Here is a 12,649-nt window from a genome sequence, read left to right on the forward strand (position 1 = left end):
AGGAAGAATCAAGTAAGTTTAATAAAAAAAAGAGATATTAATGAACATATCAAATTCAATTACCATTGATGGGCTAAAATTTTGAGAGCTAATTTTTTAAAAACTACTCGCTCGATTTCACAAAACTTGGCATTTTGGCATAATCTGAGTCGCAGATCGAAGTATGGAAAATCAAAGTATGGCAAATAATCTCAGAAAAAGTCAGATTTTGTGTCAAAATATCTATAGTAGAGCAATGCTATATATATATATATCGAATACGTATCCTAAGTCGCGCTTCCGACTCATGAAAAACGCAAGTTGAATTTCGTCAATCGGCCCAGTAGAACGGGAGATACAGAACTGTCCCTACCCCCTTTTTTTGCTCAGTGTACCTGTACGTGTGTCATGACGTTTCCACGTTAGAGTGTCTATGTACGTAGAGTCCTACGTGTAGAGTCCACGTTAGAGTCCTACGTGTCTATGTATCTCGCATAACCGAAAAACGATTAGCCGTAGAACGTTGAAATTTTGTATATAAGACTGGTATAACGTCTAGTAGTGCACCTCTTTCTTTAATTGGAATCGGCAGCACCAAAAGCATTACACGTATGTATACCCCCAACCCCGGATTGAATATATTTACCTGGTCTGTATATTTGCAAACATTGGTAGTAACCATATGCTTCGAATTACAGAAAAGTTTTAAATGACGAGAATATTCATATTTTGGCAATGTGAAATTTAAAAAAAATCAATTTTTGATAAACAGCGAAATTTAACTTTAAATGTGCCCCCTCGGTTCCTAAACATACACTGAAGTGACAAAAGTCATAGGATACCTCCTAATATTTTGTCGGTCCTCCTCTTGCCCGGCTCCTTTTGCCCTTCTCCAAGTAGCTGAAGGTATCCGTTTCCAGTCAATGATCGATTCAGTTGCACCAGAGGACCGAGTCCATACCATGTAAAAACAGCCCAGACCATTATTGAACCACCACCAGCTTGAACAGTGCCTTGTTGACAACTTGGGTCCATGGCTTCGTGGGGTCTGCGCCACACTCGAACCCTACCATCAGCTCTTACCAACTGAAATCGTGACTCATCTGACCAAGCCACGGTTTTCCATTCGTTTAGGGACCAACCGATATGCTCACGAGAGTCGGTACAGGCGATGTCGTGCTGTCAGTAAAGGCACTCGAGTCGGTCTTCTGCTGGCATAGCCCAAGGAAGACAGATTTCGCCGCACTGTCCTATCGGACACGTCCCTCGTACGTTCCACATTGATTTCTGCGGTTATTTGACGCAGTGTTGCTTGTCTATGAACATTGACAACTCTACGCAGACGTCGCTGGTCTCGGTCGTTAAGTGCAGGTGGTCGGCCACTGCGCTGTCCATGGTGGGATGTTATGCCTGAAATTAGATACTCTCGGCACACTCTTGACACTGTGGATCTCGGAATGTTGAATTCCCTAACGATATCCGAAATGGAATGACCCATGCGTCTAGCTCCAACTACCATTCCGCGTTCAAAGTCTGTTAATTCTCGTCGTGCAGCCATAATCACGTCAAAGCCTCTTCACATGAATAACTTGAACACAAATCAAGGCCCTGCCAAAGCACTTCGCATTTATACATTTTCTACGCGATACTACTGCCATTTGTATATTTGCATATTGCTATCCCATGACTTTTGTCACTTCAGTGTATATTTGCGATTGTTTTGTACTTGCTGTTAAAAAAATGAAAGAATAATAAGTTGTTTCATTCTTCTATGACAAAAACTGATCTGGATATTTAATTTTAAAAAATTTGCAGTTTTTGATGTCATTTTCAACTGGTCTTGAGAAATCGGTTAATTAAGTGAGTATAATTAAGACACAATAACACGCCGAACAAATACTAATTCAGAAGTCAAACAACAAAAATCAGCGTTATATTTTTGAAATTTTCACAGCGTTATATTTCGAAAATATAACGCTAATTTTTGTTGTTTGACTTCTGAATTAGTAAGTGACTATAATTCGAGAAAATAAGTTTAAATGAAGGGAAGCAAAAAATATGTATTATTTAATGCGGCATACATATCCAACTTTTTTTATTTCTGTGGCGGTTATTAAATATTTATCAAAACATACATAAACAATAACAATAATATAGCAAAGGGAAAATATCAAATTTATATTTATTTTCTGTGTGACATCTTGACTTTGGTACTTTGCTTTTATTGTTTACACTTTGCAATACAAATATATGGACAGCTAAATATTAAATACTTTAGACTGACATTTCTTTTAAGTAATTCTAACATATTGTTGCGTTTTTCTTTTTCTGCTTCTGACACCAGTTATTTTTATTCTTTCACGTTCGTACGGGATGTGCAGATTTGGAGTGAATAACGACGACACTTGATGAAGTATCGAAACACACTTTATTTACCAATATTAATCAGGACAGCTCCAAAATACTTTTACAGTCGTCGAAGATCTACTATAAACACCCTGGAACAATCAGCAACACAGCCTTCCCACTGTCAGGCAATAACTGTGGAGACAGCTTCACCGCAAAGCACCACAGTCCAGCTTTCGACTCTCCTTGGTCGTTCTCGGAACTCCACGTACTCTCGAGACTCTCCACGCTACAACTCGCGATGCACTCGACGACACTCAGAGCACGGCTCCTGACTCTTCGGTTCAGTCGTTCCCGGCTCACACGCTCACTCGCGATGCACTAACCGCGATAGACTAAGAAACACCTTCGGTGCACTCGATGACCCACTCGGCACTCGTTGCCCGGCTGTCAACTCGATCGAAACCAAACGGCTCGCTATACGAGGCACACTCTTTGAGACGCTCACTAACTGACTGCGGACCAGCAGGGTTTATATAGCTTTTGGCTTGTGTTCGGGAACATTCTGGGCTAAACCGGTAAGAATTCGTTCCAGAAGGTTTTCCAACCGTCCATGGTATATCGCCAATTTTGTCGCCAGTTGTACGATTTCTCGCCAATTGTGGCAACCCTGCCTTCACTTACCATTTTATGGCAACCTTAAAACTGCTTTGCGGGGAAGCTAACTTACCGCGCCTTTACATTTCGTAACAATATTTAATTGTTGTTATTGCTAATGCTCACTTGTCTGACCTACAGTCAGCCCAAGACCAAAAAATTCATCTTGACGTCTGTCGTTGGCAACTGTCTTGAGCACCTTTCAGGTGACAGTGCAATTTAGCTTAGTTTCGCTCCCACCTTTGATGGAGAGCACCCCGGGGAGTCGGGTCCTAGAGTCTCCCACGCCTCTTTCCTTACCATCAACCTCTCGAAAGGAATTTCGGCTAGCCTCACATTTAGAATGCCCCCATGCCGCACGGATACTATACTTTTACAAGCATCCATGCCTTTGAACCCGGGCCCTAACCACTATACCAGCTGAGCGGCAATATGTTCAATCAATCATTAAATAATTTATTTTAATCTAAAATAAATCATAAAACTTTCTTAAGTTTTCAATGATAGTTTACTAAGTGTAACAAAACGTGGGAGAAAATAATAACAAGCTAGTCTCTCTTATTAAATTTTTCTTCTGACGCACAAATAAAAGCACATATGTTTATATATAAAAATTATTATACACTTCTTTATTTCTTACTAAGGCATCTGGCGACGTTTCGATTTTGGTAAAATTTATAGCCTTGGAGAAAAATTATTCAAAATCTTTCATCGCGGATTGTAAATAAATGCTCATCGGTCAGTTGAGTTCTGATTTTTAACTGCGAAAAAAAGCTGTTCACATATAAATGTACTAGAAAGCCCGGCGGTCATACGAAATGACTTCTGTTCCAGATATTATAAATTGTAATTAAAATGATTTGTGCTAAGGCGTCTGCTAATTCAAAATGAATTACCCAGGGCAGGTGGCGAGGATGTCCCTTTGCTTACTGCCCCACGGGGTTTCCCCCTTCTACTTGCTTAATTGCGTAATGTCAAGTGCAATGAGGGAAACCACTGGCGGTACATTTCTTAAGAGCCACCGACAGCTCAATAAATAAAGGTGATTTAAATAATAAAGTGTTAATTCAGAAGTCAAACAACAAAAATCAGCGTTATATTTTCAAAATTTTCACAGGACTAGTTTCGATGGTTTTATCGATTATTAGGCGTGTTATTGTGCCTTAATTAATAAAACGTTAATTCACATGTCAAAGATCTCTTTGTACACAACATTTCTTGTGTAGATCTTTCCATCATTTTTGAGCTCGCCTTGCAGAGGACCATCCATTATTTTAAATTTTACGTCCGTTCTTCCACGAACTCTTGAACGCGCAACATAAAGTTGACCGTATCCAAATGCAGGCTCGGGTAAAAAAATGCCAACACGCTTAAGCGTTTGGCCCTGAGACTTATGGATGGTCATAACAAAGGAAAGTTTTACATTAAATTGTCTCTCAATTGAAACGGCAACTCTGTGCCGTGGCAACTTCACTGCATTGGCTAGTACAGTTACGTAAGCAACCAATAAACTATCGGCGACAAACGGACACTTAAGCTGCATATACGGGGTAAATTAACATTATTTCCTCCGCAACGGCTGGTTCCCGGGCTTAGCGAATCACACCGTTGGATTCGGCCAGTCCGTGGCACGCCATTTTGACCATTCGCGTGTTCTTCGGACTTTAATTAGCCGAGATATTAATTAAAAACTAATTTTCCCCTTCGTATTTCCCTACATTTTCCCACTTTCTTTATTGGGTTTTTTCTATTAGAGGTATTTGGCTACGTGCCAAATTCTTTTCTCTCGAATATCTATGGAACGGCGCCGAGTTGAAATTCGAGACGCGTATCCTCGGATTCCAAAAATTTCTCCGAATCCATCGATACCATTCTCATCTTCGTACGACTTTAATCGTCCGAGATATTAATTAAAAACTGAGGAAACGTTAATTTCCGCGCTCATTTTTCCGAGTGGCAACAATAAACTATCGGCGACACACACTTTAGCCGCTTATATATATAAAGATGTATAAAGAAGACTCCAGCAAACAAGCGATTATTAGTGCAAAAACTCGCAACTGAGCATGCCTATTTTTTAACTAACAAACCTTAATACAATTCTGTTTCTTCAAATATTTGCATAAGATTTATCCCTTATTGTAAATTCATTAGCTCCATTTATGCAATTTTTGGTGCATTATTCATATTCAATTTAAATGGTAATAAAACCAATATAAATATGAACTTCAAAGAACGAAAATCTTTGCAACAAATACATAATTCAAACGTCTTTGCAATCCGCATAAAACTGCTTTGGAGACCGCACGCGACGTGCCAGAGCGAGTTTAAGACCACTGGTCTTTTGCAACAACCGAAGAAATCCGAGTCACTCTAAAGATGAGTTCAGGTTATAAATACATTAAAATCCTCATATATTCTAGTCGATATCATAATTAACACATTCGCTACGTTTACAGTCAAGAAACCTAAGAAGAGTAGCATAAAATTTTACCTTTGACATAATTTTTTTCCTTAAATAAATAATTAAAATGCATAATCTTCTTAATTTACAGAAAGAAATTTAATAAGTAAATTATAAATACTTTAATAAAAATTAATTAATAATAAATTAATTAGATTACAGTTTTTTTACGCTTTTAAGAGGATTAACTATTATTATTAATCAACATTTAGTTCAATTCATTTAATAATTAAATTAATGTACATAGCTGTTTAATGCTATCGTCTTTGTGACGTTCGGGCTCTTACTCATAAAAAAGCCACAATTAGTAAAAAATGTATTTAATTTTTTAATAAAATACCGCTGACTATTTAAAAAATAATTGGCATTTAATACTAATAATAAAATAATAAAATAATTGCCTAATAATGATAAAATAATTCGCTGTTTAATACTAACGTCTTTGTGACGCTCGGTTTCATCCTCATGGAAAAAGCCAGATATAATAAAAAATTAATTTATTTTTTCAAGAATAAAATACCTCTGACTATTTAAAAAAAATTGCTATTTACTGATCTTATAAAAACTACTTCATATCGAAAAATGTAAATATAAAAGAACAATAATTAAATGCACAATATATGAAGCAAGAAGAAATACAGGGTGATCAGCGAATAAGCCCTGATTTCAAAATTAAATATCTCTACCACAAAGATCCATAGAATTATGCGGTAAACTGTACGTTCATTAGCAAAACTGTAAAAATGGTGTACAAAAGTTTAGAAAATTTAGTTACGAAAATCGTTAACAGATAGCGCTCTGCGCGGACAACTCTTTTTCTAAAAAGAGTAAAAAATAAATAAAATGGCACAGCCTTTGCAATCGAAATACATTTTTTTCAAAATGGTCACCGTTCGAAACAATGAGATGGTGAACAATGAAATTTGACATCACGTCTTGTAATGTCTCAGCAGAAATGGAATCACATGCAACACCAATTAACGATTCAAGCTCATCTAGAGTAGCGGGATTGTTTCGATAGATAGTGCCATTTAATAAATGCGCCCCAAAGAAAGAAGCCACAAGGACTCAGATCGGGAGAATATGGAGGCCAAGCTATTCCTGTGTCAGTAAGTTGCAGATAATCTAACGCAATTACTCTATTCCCAAAGTATTCATGAAGAAGGCGAAAAGCTTTCAGTAGTTATCGTTTCTAGTACGAAAAAGGGTCCGATAATGCCTCTCGCGCATACCGCAGTACATGCAGTAACTTTAGGCAGATGCAGTGCGTTTTCTTCACACGAATGAGGATTTTTGGAACTGCAAAATCTCCAGTTTTCTTTATTAACGATTCCATTCAAATGAAATTATGCCTCATCTGTGAACCAGATGCAGCTCACATGAAATCTGTCGTTGTCGACCATTGTTGGAATCTGATTCGCAATCTCAACTCTTTGTTGCACAGCTTTCATGGAATGGCCTGATAACTACGGCTGTTTCCATACAAAATACAGATTTTGTATGGAAACAGCCGTAGGCTATTTTTTAAATTTTTTTCGTGCTCGTGTACATCAAACCTGTCTCTGATGTAATCCGTCGGAGGCTTTTCCTAGGATTGTACTTTACGATTCTAGAAACTTTGGCTGCATTTTCAGGAGTGACTACAGTTTGTCTAGGCCCAACATTTCCCTTTCAATCATCAGCCACGCTGCCAGTCCGTTCGAATTTTGCGAAGAGCATGCGAATGGGTTTCGCATCGGGTTCAACTGGAAGATCGAATCGGTTTTGAAAACTGCGACTTGTTGCCGTAGGACTGTGTTCTAATTGGCGAAATTCCAGAACAACAAAAAAAAAAAAAAAAAAAAAACATGTTGTTGAATGGAATACATTATTTTACTTTCTACGCTAGCCTTTTTTCACTAGCCAACAGTCGTACTGATCACTTTCGAATTCGGAGCCCATTTTTAAAGGCTATTGATAGGTCATTGCGATTAGAGCGCCATCTGTTAACAACTTTCGTAACTAAATTTTCTAAACTTTTGTACTCCATTTTTACAGTTTTGCTAATAAACGTGCATTTTTACTGCATAATTCTATCGATCTTTGTTGTAGAGATATTTAATTTTGAAATCAGGGCTTATTCGCTGATCACCCTGTATTTGTTAACTGGAAATAAATGTTATACGCCCGTATTTTATTGAAAAGAAAACTTTAAAAATTTAGTTAAATTTAAAATCAGGGCAAAGAATAATCTTAGAGTAACGTAGATTTTGAATAACACTACAAATTTTCGATCAAACGTTCAGGTTCACGATGATTATTTTTTCTGCTTAGTTATAAATTTTCGTATAAACCCATTTAGTTTTAGTCTAAAATTAATAAATTACAAGGTTATTTTTACTACTAGTAGTTATTATTACTAGTAGTAGTAGAACTACTAGTACTACTAGCAGTAGTAGAACCAGTCCACTGAGATAAGTACTTTACAATATCTAGAGAATAAATGGATATTAATAATGAACGGACATTTCAAAAAGAACAATGTCTCAGAAACATTACAATATTAAATTTGTACAAAATTCGGGCATATTGGTTTCCAGACCTCTTTTTAAAAATCTTAGAACAAAATAAAAAAAATAACTCTTTCTATATTTAAAGAGTGAAAAAATATGTAATGACATTCGATAAAAATTATTAAATGTTTTTAGTTAAGGTATTTCTTCCGCTTTCCAAGCATGCCTTCGTGGTGAAACGGTAGCACGCTGGGTCCAGACGTCCGTGGTTCGATTCCCGGCGAAGGCGGTTGCATATTTTTCATCTTTTCTGCTTCCAATTGACCTAATGACTCTACAAGTGGCGCCCTGAACTAAACCGGTTGTAGATGATGATTCTCCACACCCAGGATTTGGCGACTAGGTCCCCTAAAACCCTAGTTGCCCTCTAAAAAGGAGTGTATATAAGGTATTTCTTCCGCTTTCCAAGCATGCTTTCGTGGTGTAACGGTAGCACGCTAGGCCGGTATTCCAGAGGTCCGCGGTTCGATTCCCGGCGAAGGCAGTTGCATATTTTTTATCTTTCCTGCTTCCAATAAACCTAATGACTCTACAAAGTGTATCATTTTATTTAAATCAATCAGATTAAAAAGTAAAAAAAAAAAATTCTTAAGAACTACATCCATCGATTTTAAATATTTTACCTTGTTGTTAATCAGTCACAGACAAATTAAATTTGAAAGACTTATATTTTCCGGAATGGCAGCAGTTTCGAATGAAAAGTGTAGCAATACATTTAAGTAAAAATTGTGATGTGGACAACAAATAACTTCCTTGTACGGCCTATTAAATTATACACATATTTTGCTGCATTTCATTTCAACTTTTTTCCTCGAATTTCATTACTTATATGTTTCTCATTCAATCAATTCAATTCTCATTTCTCGGCAAGGCAAAAATACATAAAAACTCAAAATACTTTCATTAAAAATTATATTAAATACAAATAAAACAACACATACAGTTGAAAACAGTTACAAAAAAACAATTTTTATAATTAAAATTAGAGTTTTTCAGCGCACAAAACTGAAAGTTTACTTTGGTTCCAATCCGCAAAAAGACACTGAAGGTGGTGCAGAAACTGTCTTAATTCACTATTCTACTAAGAGCTTCAAATATAAGTAAACTGCGGCTTTGTTAGATTTGGTAGTTCTCAAACAAATTTAAAACTGTTGATAATTCTGCAACTATTGCATGCAGATTTACTTAAGGCACAAAACCTTACCGGAAAATAAGAACAACATAATTTAATCACTTTTAGGCCCATATCACACGGCGTTTGTTTCCCACGAACAACTGTTTCGGACAATTTTTCTGCCTCGTTTACTATTGAAAGAAAGACGTGCGACTTTCTCCTTCCTTTCCAAAAAAATTTGCAAGTTGTTCGTTTTTTTTTCACCCACTCAGCTATCAGCTTCGAATGCTATCAGATTGTTTGTATTGGGGAACCAGTTTCCCCTGTGTTAACCCTTAAGTGATCTATGGTGATTGGCTGTTGTGACAAAGCAGAAAAATTGTTCCAAATAGTTGTTTTTCCGAAACAAAACGACGTGTGATAGCAGCTTTAAAGCAAAACATGCACAATTTACCCACATATAAGAATAATAACTGAGCTCAATGAGTCGAGGAACAGAGTGAATATGTATATATCTGAATGTGCGACCGATTGCAACCAAAAAGGGAGGTGCACAACGATATTATAGCAATCCCATATGCAAACTTTCAACGTTCTGAGGCTACTCCTTTTTTTGCGTTATGCGAGATGCATGCATACATACGTACGTACGTACAAGATATAAAAAAAAATATCTTCTGGACTCATTTTAAAGTCCATTTTGGGGGAAATAAGGGTGTTTCTGCAGAAATGTGACGCAAAATGTTCAAATGGATTCAATAGTAGTCACAATGGAAATTTTCGACAAAATCTGATACGCGAAATTTTTCGCGTTTACAATAATTACTTTAGTTCGTCCAAAGGAAGTAAAAAGGTCACATCGTGTTTCGAGATTAATACCTCTTTTGGGCTCTTAGATATATAAGTAAAATTACTAAGAAATTTTCTTCTTTATCGTATGCCTTCGTGTTGTAACTGGCAGCACATCTGCTTGTAAGTTGGAAGGTTCAGACTTCGAATCTCGGAGAACGCCCTTGTTCATTGTCTCGCACTGCCTACTCCAAAAAATTCTAAAACTTCCCATAAATGTCACCTAAAATAAAATACTGAACACAATAATTTATCAACACCCAAATTTAACTACTGGATCCTCTCCTCTTCAGCCGCTGGATGAATATGTAAAGATGTTTTTCTTCCTCGCCTTGTACTTTCACGGTGTAGTTGGAAGTACGTCCGGCTGGCAGTCGGTAGGTCAGAGTTCGAATACATGTTAAAACACTGATAATTTTTTCTCTTCCGAAATAAAAATAATAGCTGCACACATGAATTACAGGATATCCGTCAGAAGAGCCGTATCAAAATGTTTCAGTGTTCAGTTCAGTACATTATAAAAGATCGTTGAATTTTGATTAAACATTTGACCAGCGAAGTGTTTAACGGGAAATATCACTGAAATTCTTGATCCATGCCTTTCTTAAAGAATATATTTACTATTAAAATCTGTGCGCGTCTGTCTGTCTGTTTGAAGCATTGTCTCCTCCAAAACGGCGGAGAGTTGACTCACCCCCCCCCCCGGATTCCAAAAATTCGTGGGAAACCCTTTGGACCATTCTCATCTTCGTAGGACTTAAATCAGCCGAGATATTATTCCTAACTCTGAAATTGCTCATTTTCGCACACATTTTTGCCGAATTGCAACAATAGCGCACGCTGAAAATAAAAATCTGCTTTATTTGAAACTTGTTGCCACTGATCTTCTTCAAATTGTAGAGTTTTTTAATAAAAATTTTTGTTAATGCTTGTTAACAGAAATAAATATGACGACACGGATTCACTTTCCGTATTGCGAAAATCCTATTAACGTCTAGCTATTTACCCTGTGCTAGTTTAGCAGATTTAAGCGAATAAAGAAATTGACCTATCAGTTTTTGTTTTCCCCAGCAGTGCATATAGATGATAAAAATTTTGCAAATTTGCATACGGCTATTCAAATTGTAGATAAAACATTAAAAAATAGAATTTTTTTGTTCTTTTTAAGAATGTTTTGTGTACTGCATACTATCTTCATACTTCTTTGTCCGTCAAAATACAAACAAAACTCAGTGTATAATAAAGCACAGTTTTGTGCTGTATATTTGCTCAAATTTTCCCTGATCCGACCGAAACAAAAATAGGGATCCGAAGGTTATATTGAAGTCAAAGCTCCGTGGAACATTAGTCAAAAATGTAGCCATCTTCAACCGCTCTCTAATATCATTTAACCAGTTAACTGTGATTGACGAGTATACTCGTCATGGAGAAGCGGCACGATTTTGTGTATTGACGAGTATACTCGTCATACGTATATTCTGTTAATGAAATGAAAAGATGTAAGGGAGGTTTATTTAGTAAGTACTGTACATAATGACAACGTAATAGAAACAGAGAAAAGGAAAATAATAACAAAGAAATCGGAGCTAGTGATGGATTATAATAAAAAAATGGGTGGAGTGGATATGAGCAATGGAATTATCGTAGCGTACTCTACAGCAAAAAATTGACTCAAAAAGTACTACAAAAAGATATTTCTCCATTTCTTAGACATTATGTGTCTGAATGCATTCATATTATATAAAAAAATAATGGAAATTATCGCGTATCAACGTTTTACTCAAATTTATTGAAGACACTTTTGCGACGTATCCAACTGAAAGAAATAAATCGACACAAACTCGGCCAGTTAGACCTTATATAAGCCAATTAGACGGGAAATTCCGGATTATATACGCGGAACATCGGTAAAAAACAACCCTATGCGAAGGTGTTCTCATTGCTACAAACGTAAAATCAGGAAGGAATCGCGTTACTGGTGTTCGATTTACAAAGTTCCATTGTGTATAGTACCCTGTTTCGCTGAATATCACTCCACAGCAGGAATTAAAATTCTTACTTTTATATGTATAATATTTAATTTAATTTATTGCGTTTTAGTTTAATATTTATGTAATATATGCTTATGTTAACCAAATAAGTAATTATTAGTAATAAAAGTTTCAATTTCATAAAATAAACCCATCTTTTTCATCCAATATCTTACCAGCGCAACTTACTGACGAATATACTCGTCATGGCGACACAAACCGGTGCGCACTCTTAAACGAGGGCGCCACAGTTAACTAGTTAAAAGCTTGAATATAACGTTCGGATTTGAAATTACACCGATATGCTCTCGGGCTTCAAAACTCGGAAATGCAAGTCAGATTATACCAGGGGTGGGCAGACCAGGGTGGGCCTACTTCTAATTTTTTTTAAGGTGCTGCGGTCCACCCAGTGAAGTAGGTGTAATGAGCTAAAGAAAAAAGACCTAGAATATTTTTTATAACATAATAACAAATACAGATTATATACTTCCCCACCTAAAAACATCTTATATTTTTAAAACACCTTTTAAAGCAAACCGCAAGAAACAAACATAATATAAGTAGTTACAAATATAATAATTTCAGATGATGCATTTATTATAAAACAGTTGAAAATATATTAAAAAGTAAATCATTTTTCAACTAAAGTTAGTTTTCG

The sequence above is a fragment of the Stegodyphus dumicola genome, chromosome 8, assembly GCF_044657685.1.
Source record: "Stegodyphus dumicola isolate Sdum_Otavi_A_Nest chromosome 8, ASM4465768v1".
In the NCBI taxonomy this organism is placed as follows: Eukaryota; Metazoa; Arthropoda; class Arachnida; order Araneae; family Eresidae; genus Stegodyphus; species Stegodyphus dumicola.